Here is a 12,773-nt window from a genome sequence, read left to right on the forward strand (position 1 = left end):
TGAGCGGCCTTATAATTGAGGTGGTCGCGTGCACAGTGATGCCCCCGCCAATTGCATAACCAGCCATGTTTTTGACTCGCACAACGCTTCACCCTTCAGTACGGCAGTCTCCGTTGGCACTTCGGCAACCAGCTCTTTGTCATGGGAAAATTTTTTTTGTGATCGAGAAGGATTTTGTCTGTGCGGGTGCACCTCAACAGGCATGTAGGAGGCATATGCCTGGGAAATGGATGTCTCTGAGTGGCCTTACAATTGAGGTAAAGGGTTCCGTACGGGATGTTCTTCCCAGGTGCCTGTGAATAGAGGCTCCCTGTTCAGCCCTATCCGGTCAACGATGGGACACTTTCCTCTTGTGTGAAATCTTTGGATGCATGACGGAGCGAATGTAAATTTTGGTTTCCCATTGCGGTGGGCATCCCTTGGCTGTAGCAGGTCTTGGGGGTCCCCTCGTTATTAGAAGCTACCTGGTCGATCCTGCCAGTAGTCATATGTTTGTCTCAAAGATTAAGCCATGCATGTCTAAGTATGAACTATTTCAGACTATGAAACTGCGGATGGCTCATTAAATCAGTTATAGTTTCTTTGATGGTACTTTGCTACTCGGATAACTATAGTAATTCTAGAGCTAATACGTGCACCAAATCTTGACTGTCGAAAGGGATGCATTTATTAGATAAAAGGCCAGCACATGCTCACCTACTATTTTGGTGATTCATGATAACTCGACAGATCGCACGGCCTTTGTGCTGGCGACGCTTCATTCAAATTTCTACCCTATCAACTTTTGATGGTAGGATAGAGGCCTACCATGGTGGTGATGGGTGACAGAGAATTACAGTTCGATTCTGGAGAGGGAGCCTAAGAAATGGCTACCACATCCAAGGAAGGTAGCAGGCATGCAAATTACCCAATCCTGACACGGGGAGGTAGTGACAATAAATAACAATACTGGGCTCATCGAGTCTGGTAATTGGAATGAGTACAATCTAAATCCATTAACAAGGATCTATTGGAGGGCAAGTCTGGTGCCAGCAGCCGCGGTAATTCCAGCTCCAATAGCATATATTTAAGTTGTTGCAATTAAAAAGCTCATAGTTGGACCTTGGGTCATCATGGTCGGTTCACCTTTTGGGTGTGCACTGGCCCTCACATCCCTTCTGTCGGTGGCATGTTCCTGGCCTTAATTGGCTGGGTCATGGTTCCGGCACCGTTACTTTGAAAAAATTAGAGTGCTCAAAGCAAGCCTACGCTCTGAATACATTAGCATGGAATAACGTGATAGGAGTCTGGTCCTATTCCATTGGCCTTCAGGACCAGAGTAATGATTAATAGGGACTATTTTCATTAATAAAGAATGAAAGTTGGGGGCTCGAAGGTGATCAGATATTGTCCTAGTCTCAACCATAAACTATGCCGACTAGGGATCGGCAGATGTTGCTCTAAGGACTCCGCCAACACCTTCTGAGAAATTAGAGTGTTTGGGTTCTGGGGGGAGTATGGTCGCAAGGCTAAAACTTAAAGGAATTGAAGAAAGGGCACCACTAGGAGTGGAGCCTGCGGCTTAATTTGACTCAACACGGGGAAACTTACCAGGTCCAGACATAGTAAGGATTGATAGATTGAGAGCTCTTTCTTGATTCTATGGGTGGTGGTGCATGGCCGTTCTTAGTTGGTGGAGCCATTTGTCTGGTTAATTCTGTTAACAAATGAGACCTCAGCCTGCTAACTAGCTACGTGGAGGTTCCCATTCGCGGCCAGCTTCTTAGAGGGACTATGGCCTCCTAGGCCATGGAATTTTGAGGCAATAATAGGTTTGTGATGCCCTTAGATGTTCTGGGCCACACACACGCTACACTGATGCAACCAACAAGTTTCTCTCCCTAGCCCAAAAGGTTTGGGAAATCTTGCCAAATTGCATCGTGATGGGGATAGACCATTCCAATTATTGATCTTCAACGAGGAATTCCTAGTAAGCACGAGTCATCAGCTCGGGTTGACTACGTCCCTGCCCTTTGTACACACCGCCCGTCTCTCCTACCGATTGAATTATCCGGTCAAGTGTTTGGATCACGATGACGATGGTAGTTCCTATCGATGACACCACGAGAAGTTCATTAAAACTTATCATTTAGAGGAAGGAGAAGTCGTAACAAGGTTATTGTAGGTAAACCTGCAGTAGGATAATTGTCGGTTCGAGACCCTGAACCCGCCCTCAAAATCTTGGCAATGTGTAGACACTCGGCCCTAGAGTGATGTGCTGGACGGCCAAGCTACGGGTCTAGCATCGTCAAGGTCGAGGGTCACATTGAATGCTCGTGATCTAAACTATCGATTCCCCATGGGGCAAAGAAGAGACTCGGATGCAATCTAGATTAGGATCGGTGCCTTCGAACGACGTCCCTGTCAGAGCGAGAGGTCTCTACTCGGTTGCAGTTCAGAGGGGGTCTGGGCCTCGTCCCTTGTTGAGATTTCATGGTCCGATCACATGCACGATGTTGTGCTAGGGATCCATCATTTCAATGGTGGCACGTCAGGACTGCTGCAACCCCTCGTTGCCTTGCCCAGGTGTGTTGAATCATCGCTTGGAGTGTTCTGTGTTTAGGATGGGTGCACTCAGATGATTTGTGGGGCAGGGGCCCCGTCCTCTGACACAGCTCTCCCATGCATCACCTCCCACCTTTGCAAGGTGATGGGGTGGGGACACACCACAGCATTCCTCATCGTACCCATTAGGTGCTCGGGTTTCAGGATGTGTCAACACCCAACACACAGGTGCATCGCGCACCTTAGAAATCCAAAGAATGAAGCGCGAGCTAGCGCCTTGCATGCTTGGGTCACCAAAAGACAAAAGCAAAACAAAATTATGACTCTCAGCAATGGATATCTCAGCTCTCGCCACGATGAAGAATGTAGCAAAATGCGATACTTAGTGTGAATTGCAGAATCCCATGAATCATCAAGTCTTTGAACGCAAGTTGCGCCTGAGGCCTTGGCCAAGGGCACGTTTGCTTGGGGGTCGCACTACAAAATTTTGCCCTCCCCATCGAGGAGTGGAGATGGCCATCCACATCCACGAGTGGCACACGGTAGGCTAAAATGAGCACGAGATCTATCAATCTGTCACGACAAGCGGTGGCTCGCAAAGGCCGGCATTGGTTTGCACTGATCGAACGATTCCTCGCGAGGAACTTTATTCTGGGCTCAACGGCCCACTGTAGTGTGGGCATTGCTGCATCTCTACCGTGTCCCCAAGTCAAGAATGAGTACCCACTGAGTTGAAGCATATCAATAAGTGGAGGAAAAGAAACTTACCAGGATTCCCCCAGTAACGGCGAGCGAACCGGGAAGAGCCCAGCATGAAAATTGATGGCCGCGCCTGTCGAATTGTAGTCTGTAGAAGCATCCTTAGCGACAGACCAGACCCAACTCAACTGGAAGGGGGCACCGAAGAGGGTGAGAGCCCCATTGGGCTCAGACCCTTTCGCACCAAGAGGCACTGTCAGCGAGTCGGGTTGTTTGGGAATGCAGCCCTAATCGGGTGGTAAATTTCGTCCAAGGCTAAATACGGGCGAGAGACCGATAGCAAACAAGTACCGCAAGGGAAAGATGAAAAGGACTTTGGAAAGAGAGTTAAAGAGTGCTTGAAATTGCCAGGAGGGAAGCGGATGGAGGTCGGCGATGTTGGATTGTTCACCCACCAATAGGGAATGTGAGCTGGGTTTAGACCGTCGTGAGACAGGTTAGTTTTACCCTACTGATGATCCGCGTTGCGATAGTAATTCAACTTAGTACAAGAGGAACCATTGATTCACACATTTGGTCATCGTGCTTGGTTGAAAAGCCAGTGGCGTGAAGCTACCATGTGTTGGATTATGACTGAATGCCTCTAAGTCAGAATCCACGCTAGATGCGGCGCATATCTCTCTCCAGCTGCATCGCGACCCGCAGTAGGGGTGCTCTTGCAATCCCAGGGACCCATGTCATTGGCCATGTTCAATCGATGCACTAGCCTATTGGAGCAACCTTGGATATTAATTTCAAGTGGTTGGCGTGAAGAATCTTTTGCAGACAACTTAAATAAGCGACGGGGTATTGTAAGTGGCAGAGTGGCCTTGCTGCCACGATCCACTAAGATTCAGCCCTCTGTCACCTTGATTTGTAAAACCTTTTTTGACTCCAAGGCGAGTGGGGTTTGTAATTTGCATGAGGGCGAGAAAATCTCACAAGTGCCAAATTCTAGGTGGGGGTGGGGTTTGCAAGGTTTTTTCTTGTGAGCTCATAACAATCTCTCAGGTGCCAAGTTCCCGGTGGGTGGGGTTTGCAATTTATGTGAGTGCAGGAAAATCTTCCAAGTGCCAAATTTTGGGTGGGTGGGGTTTGCAATTTTTCGCGAGGGCAGGAAAACTCTTCTAGGTGCCAAATTTCGAGTGGGTGGGGTTTTGTGAAAATTTCCACGAGGGCGAAGAAATATCCCAAGTGCCAAATTCCCGACTGGTGGGGTTTTGCAATTTCTGCTGGGGCGAAAAAATCTCCCAAGTGCCACATTCTGGGCGGGTGGGGTTTTGTGAAAATTTTCGTGAGGGAAAAAAAATCTCCCAAGTGCCAAATTCCTAGTGGGTGGGGTTTGCAATTTTTGTGAGGGCGTAAAAATCTCCCAGTGCCAAATTCCTGGCGAGTGGGGTTTGCAATTTCTGCCAGGGTAAAAAAATCTCTCGAGTGCCAAATTCTAGGCCAGAGGGAGGGGTTTTGTAGAAATTTCTGCCATGGCAGAAAAATCTCTCGAGTCCCAAATTCCAAGCTGGTGGGGTTTGCAATTTTCAGAAGGGCAGAAAAATCTCCCAAGTGCCGAATTCCCCGCGGGTGGGGTTTTGTGATTTTCGCGAGTGCGAAAAAGTCTTCCAAGTGCAATTTCGATGTGGCTCGGGTTTGCAATTTTTGTGAGGGCGGAAAAATCTTCCAAGTCCAAATTCCGGGCTGGTGGGGTTTTGTAATTTCCAAGTGCCAAATTTCGAGCGAGTGGGGTTTGTAAATTCTGTGAGGGCAAAAAAATCTTCCAAGTCCAAATTTCAAGCGGGTGGGGTTTGTAAATTTTCATGAGGGCAGAAAAATCTTCCGACTGCAAATTCCAGGAAGGTCCGCAGGTTTTGTAATTTTCACAATGGTAGACGACTCATGTACGTGATCCAAAATTGGTCAAATTTTTTTTTTGGTTAATGCCCAAAGTTTTGAACTCAAATCGAGTTGGCTACCCTGACTCGAATCGCCTCTGAATTTTTCACACAACCCATGTCACCATGCTCGACTTGATTCTAAGTGCCCCAAGTCATGTACGTGGTCCAAAAGAGGTCAACTTTTTTTTTTTGGGTTAATGCCCAAAGTTTTCAACTCGAACCATGTCAGCAACCCCGACACAAATCGCCCCAACTACCTAAACCTCGACTCGAATCGCGTCATGCCTTAACTACCTCCAATTTTTTCATATGACTCATGTCACTGTGCTCGACATGATTCTAAGTGCGCCGAGTCATGTGCATGATCCAAGTGCAGTCAACTCTTTTTTTGGGTTAACGCCCAAAGTTTTCAACCCAAATTGTGTCGGCAACCCCGACTCGTATCGCCTTGAGCCTTAACCACCTCAAGTTTTTTCATAGGATTCATGTCACCCTGCTTGACTTGGTGCCTCGAGTCATGTACGTGATCCAAAAGCGGTTAAATTCTTCCTTCTTTGATTAACACCCAAAGATTTCAACCCGAATCATGTCAGCAACCCCAACTCAAATTGCCTCGAGCCTTAATCGCCTGCAATTTTTTCGAATCACTCATGTCACCGTGCTTGACTTGATTCTATGCACCCCAAGTCATGTACGTGATCCAAAAGTGATTAACTCTTTTTTTGGCTAACGGCCAAAGTTTTCGAATCGACTCAGCTACCCCAACTCGAATTGCATCGAGCCTTAACCGCCTCCATTTTTTTTCTCGCTCGACTCATGTAACCACACTCGCCTTGATTCTGAGTGGCCCAAGTCACTTACGTGATCCAAAACTGGGTAACTTTTTTCTTTTTTCTTTTTTTTATCAAGTCCCAAAGTTTTTAACTCGGATAGAGTCGGATGCCCCAACTCGAGTCATCTCCAAATTTTTTGCACAACTCATGTCACTGTGCTCGACTTGATTCTAAGTGCCCCGAGCCGTGTACGTGATCTAAAAGCGGTTAACTTTTTCTTTTTGATTAACGTCCAAAGTTTTCAACCTGACCCGCCTCGACAACCTCGACTCAGAGCACTTCAAGCCTTAATGGCCTCCAATGTTTTTGCACGACTCATGCCATCGTCAACTTTTCACTCGAATCATGTCACCCAGGGTACCTCGATGCTACATGACCCGAGCCCTGTGCGCGATCCAAAATCGGGTAACATTTTTTTTTGAGCTCCCAAAATTTCATTCTTTTTTGCCTTATGCAGCCTATCACAATCTATTTTTATAAAGAAAATTCTCAAATCGGCTACCCTACCTCGAATCTGGCTAGCTAGGCGTAACGCCTCGAGTCGGCTCAGTAATATGTGAACTGAAACTTGTGCGTGATCCAAAAGCGGGTAACTTGTTTTTTTTTTTTTGTAATGCCCAAAATTTAGAGCTTTTCACTGTACAGGGCCTCCCATGATTTTTTTTTTTTCCACTCGTCGACCCACTCTGGCAACCCAGTTGGGTCACCCGAGGTTGGGGCGACGGAGTCGGGTGACCCAAGTTGGGTTGACCCAGGCGTGCGATCCTGGTTGGGGACAGCAAGTTGATTCTATAAGTTTGCTTGCCAATTTTGCTAGGCAGGTCAGCTCACTAAGTCATCTGACCATGTGGTCTTTGCCAAATCAAGAATTAACTCTTTAAGTCTGCTCACAGCTCGTCAAGCCGGTTCACCAAGATGACTTACCATCTCGCCTCACCAGGTTGCCCCACTAGGTTGCCTCTTCTTTAAGACCGCTCACCATGTCAGCTCCCCAAGTCAGCTCACTGAGTCGACTATTCAGGTTGCCTCACCAAGTCAACCCCTTAAGTTTGCTCACCAAGTCAGCTCCCTAAGTCAGCTCACCAAGTCGAATCACCTAGTCGTTTTACCACCTTGCCCCAGCAAGTGTGCTTGCCAAGTTGCCCCACCGAGTTGCTTCTCTAAGCCCACTCACCATGTCAGCTCACCAAGTCGGTTGTTCAAGTATGTTGCCAAGTCAACTCTTTAAGTTTTCTCACTAGGTCAGCCTGCCCAAGTTGCCTCTTTAAGTTCGCTCGCCAGGTCAGCTCGCCCAAGTCGCATCAGTGAGCTAACTCGCCAAGTCACCTCACGAAGTTGACTCATTAAGTGCGCCCACCAAGTCAACTCACCATCTCGCCTCGATAAGTTGGCTTGCTGAGTTACCCCACCAAGTCATTGCCTCTTTAAGCCCGCTCACCATGTCAGCTCGTCAAGTTGACTCACCAAGTTGACTAATCAAGTAGGCCCACCAAGTCACCTCAAGGATAGCTCCTCACTATAGGTCACCTCACCATGTTGACTCTTTGAGCCCGCTCACCAAGTCACCTCGCCAAGTTGACTCGAGTACTTTGCCAAGTCAACTCTTTAAGTTTACTCGCCAAGTCAGCTCACCATGTCATCTCGACGAACCAACTCGCTGAGTCTCCTCACCACGTTGGCTCTCTAATTCCAGTCGCCAAGTCACCCCACCAACTCGCCCCATTAGGCCCACTCACCACCTTGCCCTGTTAGGCCCACTCTCACCAAGTTGACCTTTTAAGATTTCTCATCAAGTCGAGCCACCAAGTACTCTCACCAAGTCGACTCTTTGAGTCCGTTCATCAAGTTGCCCCACCAAGTACTCTAACCAAGTCGATTCTTCAAGTGCATTCATCAAGTTGCCCCACCAAATACTCTCGCCAAGTCGACTCTTTAAGTCCTTTCATCAAGTCACCCCACCAAGTACTCTCACCACGTCAACTCTTTAGGTCCGTTCATAGAGTCACCCCACCAAGTTGACCCTTCAAGTGCATTGATCAAGTCACCCCACCAAGTCGACTCTTTAAGTTCATTCATCAATTCACCCCGCCAGGTCAGCCCACAAATTACTCTCACCAAGATGACTCTTTAAGTTCGTTCATCAAGTCACCCCAACAGGTCGGCCCACCAAGTGGACTCTTTAAGTTCGTTCATGAAGTCACTCTACCAAGTCAGCCCACCAAGTCGACTCTTTAAGTTCATTCATCAAGTCACCCTGCCAGGTCAGCCCACCAACTACTCTCACCAAGTTGACTCTTTGAGTTTGTTGGCCAAGTCACCCTGCCAAGTCGGCCCACCAAGTACTCTCACCAAGTCAACTCTTTAGGTTTGTTCATCAAGTCACCCCACCAAGTACTCTCACCAAGTCAACTCTTTAAGTTTGTTAATCAAGTCACTCTGCCAGGTCAGCTCGCCAAGTACTCTCACCAAGTTGATCCTTTAAGTTCGGTCATCAAGTCACCCCGCCAGGTCGGCTAGCCAAGTACTCTCACCAAGTCGATCCTTTAAGTTCGATCATCAAGTCACCCCGCCAGGTTGGCCCACCAAGTACTCTCACAAAGTCGACTCTTTAGGTTCGTTCATCAATTCACCCCGCCCGCCAGCTCGGCCCACAAAGTTCTCTCAACAGGTCGACTCTTTAAGTTTGTTCATCAAGTCACCCTGCCAGTTCGACCCACCAATTAATCTCACAAAGTTGACTCTCTAAGTTCGTTCATCAAGTCACCCTGCCAGGTCAGCCCACCAAGTACTCTCACCAAGTCACCCCGCTAGTTTGACCCACCAAGTCGACTCTTTAAGTTCGTTCATCGAGTCACCTGGCCAAGTCGGCCCACCAAGTCAACTCTTTAAGTTCGTTCATCAAGTCATGTGACTAGGTCAGCCCATCGAGTACTCTCACAAAGTCAACTCTTTAAGTTTGTTCATCAAGTCACCCGGCCAGGTCAGCCCACCAAGTCACCAACTACTCTCACCAAGTCGACTCTCTAAGTTCGTTCATCAAGTCACCCCACCAGGTCGGCCCACCAAGTCGAATCTTTAAGTTCGTTCATCAAGTCGCCCCACCAAGTACTCTAACCAAGTCGATTCTTCATGTGCGTTCATCAAGTCACCCAACCAAGTACTCTCACCAGGTTGACTCTTTAAGTCCTTTCATCAAGTCACCCCACCAGGTCGACTCTTTAAGTCTGTTCATCAAGTCACAAAACAAGTACAAGTACTCTCACCAAGTCAACTCTTTATTTCCGTTCATCAAGTCACCCCACCAGTTCAGCCAACCAAGTAATCCCACCAAGTTGATTCTTTAAGTCCGTTCATTAGTTCACCCTGCCAAGTACTCTCACCAACTGGACTCTTTAAGATTGCTCATCAAGTCAAGCCACCAAGTACTCTCACCAAGTCAACTCTTTGAGTCCGTTCAAAAAGTCACCCCACTAAGTACTCTAACCAGGTCGATTCTTCAAGTGCGCTCATCAAGTCGAGCCACCAAGTACTCTCACCAAGTTGACTCTTTGAGTCTGTTCATCAAGTCACCCCACCAAGTGCTCTCACCAAGTCAACTCTTTAGGTCTGCTCATAGAGTCACCCCACCAAGTTGACCCTTCAAGTGTGTTCATCAAGTCACCCCACCAAGTCGACTCTTTAAGTTAATTCATCAAGTCACCCTGCCAGGTTAGCCCACAAATTACTCTCACCAATTCGACAGTTTAAGTTTGTTCATCAAGTCACCCCGTCAGGTCGGCCCACCAAGTGGACTCTTTAAGTTCGTTCATGAAGTCACTCTACTAAGTCGGCCCACAAGGGTGACTCTTTAAGTTCGTTCATCAAGTCACCTCGCCAGGTCAGCTCACCAAGTACTCTCACCAAGTTGACTCTTCAAGTTTGCTCATCAAGCCACCCCGCCAGGTCGGCCCACCAAGTCGACTCTTTAAGTTCGTAAAATGGGTACCCAAGCCATTCTACTTGAGTCATAATTCTCAAATCGGGTAGCTTCCAATATAAAATGGTCGTCGAGCCATTCTAGTCGGTCTCCAAAAATTGATAAATTTACCCCCCTGACTGATGCAATCAAATCACCTAACCAATGCCAATCTTTGTCTCCATTGACAACCTCATGAAAAATGGGGTCGTGGATGGCTATTTGGTCAGATTTTTCATTGAATTGGGTTTTAAGGTACTTGTGCACTGAATGTACATTTTTGATGTAGAGTAAGCCTTGCATTAATAGCTTATATAGGGGAGGTAGTGTGCTTGAAAAATGGTGGGCGAGCTAGCTTGGCTGAGCTGATCTGGGCGAGCCATGTTGGCCAAGCCGATCTAGGCGATCCATTCTGGCCGAGCCATGCTGGCTGACCCGATCTGGGCGAGCCGTCCTGGGCGAGCCATGCTGGCCAAGCCGATCTAGGCGAGCCATGCTGGCTGACCCAATCTCGGCGAGCCATTCTGGCTGAGCCATGCTGGCCGAGCCGATCTGGGTGAGCCATGCTGGGCGACCCGATCTGGCCGAGCTCCAAAAACGGTGTCGTGGATGGCTGTTTGGTCACATTTTTCATTGAATTGGATTTTTAAGGCAGTTGTCCTTGCTATTTCAGATTTCTAATGTAGAGTTAGCCTTGCACTAATAGCTTATATAGGAGAGGTTATTGTCGTGAGGCTCTCCCATGGCCCTTTCATTGATTCAACATTGGTGTCTAGGTGGATCGGATTGTTTTGGTTTCAAACGGTGTATGGTGATGTTGAATCAATGAAAGGGGCATGAAGCGATCTCAATGCTTTTCCTTGGCTCTCCTTTAGATCATGTTTTCCGATGACTCAATTTTGGAAAAGGTGAGCCAGCGGTTGCCAATCCATGGCGTGTCTTTTTGGTGATTTTAAAACTTGATCTAAACGTGAGCCCTTGTCTAGCACTCTGGCGTTGCTTGGTATAATGGCAATTTGCTATGGGTGCTCGATGCTCTAGCAATTTGTCATGGTGTACTTATTGTGGCTACATGGGAGCTTTAATATTGAAAGCTCTCCGCAAAAAATGGTGGCCGAGCCATGTTGGCCGACCCGATCTGGGCAAGCCATGCTGGCTGACCCGATCCGGCTTAGCCATTTTCCTCGACCCGATCTGGCTCTTCTTTCTAACTCCATCGGCACAAATTTGGGAGTTGTTCGATAGCAGTTGTCATTCCAATGTATCATTGCAGTGATCTGGAGAGCGATGCTAAGGGCGAGAGCTTGCGTCTAGCATTTGGGGATGTTTGTACAAGCGAGAAGGGGAGCTTCTCTTATCGGAACCTCTCCGTGGCCTTTGAATATAGACCCAGTGCCAACGATATCGATGGATACGAGCCTTGGATTCTAAAATTGTTCAGCTAACATTGGTTTTTGTGAGAGATGGGTATGAAAGCACTTCTCGATCGATGTGTTGGAGCTCGCTAAGATCACCTCTGTGCCAAATCGATCGACACAACATTGGGAATGGTTTGACAGCGGTTGTCATTCCAATGTGTCATCGAGGGATGTCTTGGAAAGTGGCCTTTCAAGGGCGAGCTCATGTCTAGCACTTGGATTGTGCATCACATCATAAGTGAATGGGGAGATCTCTCTGTAAATGGCGGCATGGTGATTGCAAGAGAAAATTGACTTAGTCGGAGCATTGGCCTCAGGCCACTGTGATGGCCTTGCAATTTCTCTTTAATTGCAACCTATGTTTGCGCAATAGTAGAGTTTGCAAGTAAGATGGGCCTTGTTCTTGAGAGTTCTAGGAGATGACCTCTGAAACTTTTGGATTGGGCCCCTTCAAGGTGAAATTCATCCAGTTGATCGGATGAGCTCGATGACCATTTCAGTCCCTTGGCTCCATGAATTCACATCTCCTAACCGATGACAATCTTTTTCTCCTTAGACGACCTCATAAAAAATTGGGTCGTGGATGGCTGTTTGGTCAAAATTTTCAACGATTTGGATTTTTAAGGCGGATGTCAGTGTGTTCACTAATTTCTAATGCAGAGCGAGCCTCGCACTAATAGCTTATATAGGAGAGGTTGTTGCTGCGAGCCTCTCCTGTGCCCCTCTCATTGATTCAATGCCGGTGTCAAGGCGGATGGAAATGTTGGATTTTGAAATGGTGGATGTTGATGTTGAATCAATTGGAGGGGCATGAAGCTCACCCTCAAGGTGCTATTCCTCGACTCTCCTTTAGATCACATTTTCTTGTCACTTAGCTAGCACAATTTTGAAAAAAGGTTTGGCAGTGGTTCCCAGCCCTCACCACGTCTACTTGGTGATTTTAAAACTTGATCTAAAACGCGATCCCTCGTCTAGCACCTCCATCCTATGTTGCTCGAGTATTGCATAAATTTATGCCATCGACGCGAGTCCCCCAATGAATTCCTACGCTTGGACCCTCTGTTAGATCACCTTCTTTGATCACTCGACCAACACAACTACAGAAGAGACTTGGATAGGTTGCCATTCTACACCACGTTTGTTTTGCGATTTCAAAGTTGATCTAATGGCGAGCCCTTGCGTCTAGCCATGAGGTGGGTGCTTGGCGCTCTAGCAAAATTTTTTGCATGCCTATCGCGGCTACAATGGGAGAGGTGGTTGCCACGAGCCTCTCCCGTGGCCCCCTCATTGATTCAACACCGCTGTCAGGATGGATGGATATGTCAGATTTTGAAAAGGTGGACGCTGACATTGAATATATTAGAGGGGCATGAAGCCCACCCTCATGGGTGCTATA

General features: G+C 47.6%; 1 non-coding gene and 2 pseudogenes across 1 annotated transcript; all 3 read left to right on the forward strand.

The window, feature by feature from the left end:
- The first annotated feature begins 461 nt into the window (after nucleotides 1–461).
- Nucleotides 462–2,187, forward strand: LOC149578944 (18S ribosomal RNA; annotated as a pseudogene).
- A 678-nt stretch (nucleotides 2,188–2,865) lies between these two features.
- Nucleotides 2,866–3,019, forward strand: LOC149578945 (5.8S ribosomal RNA). The gene has a single exon (XR_016357656.1). It is a non-coding gene; the product is annotated as a 5.8S ribosomal RNA (ribosomal RNA).
- A 224-nt stretch (nucleotides 3,020–3,243) lies between these two features.
- On the forward strand, nucleotides 3,244–4,160 carry LOC149578946 (25S ribosomal RNA; annotated as a pseudogene; the record flags this gene model as incomplete).
- Between the last annotated feature and the right edge of the window lie 8,613 nt (nucleotides 4,161–12,773).

This window comes from Cupressus sempervirens, chromosome 1 (genome assembly GCF_028749045.1).
Source record: "Cupressus sempervirens isolate cs-2001-9-10 chromosome 1, ASM2874904v1, whole genome shotgun sequence".
Taxonomy (NCBI): Eukaryota; Viridiplantae; Streptophyta; class Pinopsida; order Cupressales; family Cupressaceae; genus Cupressus; species Cupressus sempervirens.